Here is a 2,969-nt window from a genome sequence, read left to right as displayed (position 1 = left end):
CTGATGCGCTAAGTCGTAAATCTTATTGTAACAACCTGATGTTACAACAAAGTCAACCGCTTCTCCATGAGGAATTTCGGAAGCTTAACCTTCACATTGTACCTCAAGGTTTTCTTTCCACCTTGGTGGCAAAACCTACCCTTACGGATCAGATTATCAAGGCACAGAAGGTAGATCCGGGAATCTCCCGCATCAAGAGAAACATTCAGAAAGGAATTGCGAATTGCTTCTCCATTAATGATCAAGGGGTCGTATACTTTGGGAATCGACTAGTGGTTCCCAAAGTGCGAAACCTGAGGCGTTTGATCCTTAAGGAAGCTCATGAATCTCCTCTCACCATTCATCCCGGTAGTACTAAGATGTATCAGGACCTACGCCAGAGGTTCTGGTGGACTAGGATGAAGAGAGAAATTGCTCAGTATATTGCAAATTGCGACGTCTGTCGTCGTGTAAAAGCAGAGCATCAACGGCCTGCTGGCACCCTTCAACCCCTAGCTATTCCTGAATGGAAATGGGATAAAATTGGTATGGATTTCATTACCGGTTTTCCCAGGACCAAGAGAGGGAATAATGCTATTTTCGTCGTGGTCGATCGTGTTTCCAAAGTAGCACATTTCCTACCTGTTCGAGAGAGTATAACCGCTAGTCAGCTGGCAGACTTATACATCTCCCGAATAGTGTCCCTCCATGGTGTTCCTTTGGAAATTAACTCAGATCGAGGAAGTCTTTTCACCTCTCGATTTTGGGAAAGTTTCCAGAATGCTATGGGAACCCGTCTCTCCTTTAGCACCGCCTTCCACCCTCAGTCGAGCGGTCAAGTGGAACGCGTCAACCAGATTCTAGAAGACATGCTTCGAGCCTCTGTTATCTCATTCGGAATGGATTGGGAGAAGTGCCTTCCATTTGCCGAATTCGCTTATAACAACAGCTATCAATCTAGCTTGGGTAAAGCCCCTTTTGAAGTTCTCTATGGACGACGGTGTCGAACACCCCTTAACTGGTCAGAGACCGAGGAAAGACAATTCTTTGGCCCGGATATGATTCAGGAAGCAGAAGAACAAGTTCGCATCGTTCGTGAAAAGTTGAAAACAGCCCAATCTCGTCAAAAGAGTCAATATGACCGAAAACATAAGGCTATGACTTTCGAGGTTGACGAGAAGGCTTATCTTCGGGTCACCCCTCTGAAGGGAACCCATCGTTTCGGTATCAAAGGCAAATTGGCTCCTCATTACATTGGACCTTTTCGCATTCTCGCCAAACGAGGAGAAGTTGCCTACCAGTTGGAACTACCTCCGCATCTCTCCAGAGTCCATGATGTCTTCCACGTTTCTCAACTCAGGCGTTGCTTCTCGGATCCTATCCGTGAAGTGGACCACGAAACGCTTGATCTCCAGGATAATCTTACATATCGAGAGTACCCCATTCGTATCCTCGATCAGGCCGAGCGTACCACTCGACGCCAGAACATCAAGTTCCTCAAAGTACAATGGTCGCACCATTCTGAGGATGAAGCAACTTGGGAAAGGGAGGATCGTCTTCGACTCGAGTACCCCGCCTTCTTCCCGGAGGAACCCAAATCTCGGGACGAGATTCTTTTGAGTGGGGGTGAGTTGTCACACCCTAGCTAGTCATGCATCAGAGTGTGTGCATCATGTTTAAAATTCCTTTTAACTTGAAATGGGGATTTGTGAAACCCTCAGAATCATTTTGAAAATGACCCAAATAAAAATTTCTCCAAAAGGGTCCAAGAAAATGCTCATGTTGCTCTCTGAAAATATTGGACAGAGATAATAATCAAACCAATATTTTTAAGAGCTCATAGGTATTTATTTTGGGCATTTGGAATTAATGCATAAATATTTGCTTTGGAAATATATTAATTATATATATTAATATATGTCCAAATATTATGCCATTTATAAAGGAGCTCTGAAATAATATATCTAGCCCCTGCAAAAATTGGCATAAGTTAAATAAATGATTTAATATATTATTTAAATCAAAACAAATGTCAGAAATTAGAAAACAGAAAAAAATAAAAGGGAGAAGCTTACCTGGGCTCCTCCCTGTGCAGCCCAGCCAGCTGGCCGGCCCAGCCAGCAGCCGACCCAGCCCACCTCCCTCCTCTGTCGTCTTCGTCCTCGACAGAGGGAGGGGAGTGTGGCCGGCGCGCGCGCGCGCCACCGCGCCACGCCACCTCTCTCCCTGCCTGCCTGCCCTCCCCTCCTCGCTCGATGCCCCGGACGACGCCACGCCTCCCCCCTGCTCTCTCTCACTCGCCCTTGGCTCTTCCCTCCTCTCCCTCGCTCTCTCTCTCACACGGCCGAACACCACCGTCGCCGCCGTTCGCCATAGCAGCCGTCTCCGGCCACCCCTCGCTCCCCCGACTAGCTCAGAAGCTCCGCCACAACCCCCTCTTCCTCCCCACCGCTCCACGGGCCTCCGGAAGCCCTGCATCGCCGTCACGTCGCCGGTGGGTTTGACCCACTTTGACCACGGCAGGACCCCCCTGAGTCCCTGACAGGTGGGCCCAGCCCTGTAGCTAATTAGGATTAGCGCTAACCACTGTTAGTTAACCCCCTGACACTGACCAGTGGGCCCCAGCGCCACTAATCCCTAATTAGGATTAATTTAACCCTGTTAAACCCCCCCTGTCACTGACGTGTGGCCCCCACACGTCAGGTTTGACCCCAGCCAGCCGCAGTTGACTACTGACGTCATGCTGACGTCATGCTGGCGCAATAACTATAATTTCTGGATTTAATTTAAATCAGGAAATTCCAGAATATTATTTAAACTTCAAAAATTCATAACTTTTATTCTGTAACTCCAAATTGGACAAATTATATATGAAAAACGATCAGAAAAATCCAATCTATCCATCTGTACTATTTTCATGCATGATCAAAAAAGTTAAATTGATGTTTCAAGCAGAACAAGGAAAAGCACTTTAAGAGGCCATGTTTGAG

The sequence above is a fragment of the Triticum dicoccoides genome, chromosome 1B (assembly GCF_002162155.2).
Source record: "Triticum dicoccoides isolate Atlit2015 ecotype Zavitan chromosome 1B, WEW_v2.0, whole genome shotgun sequence".
Classification (NCBI taxonomy): Eukaryota; Viridiplantae; Streptophyta; class Magnoliopsida; order Poales; family Poaceae; genus Triticum; species Triticum dicoccoides.
This window is presented reverse-complemented; position numbering follows the sequence as displayed.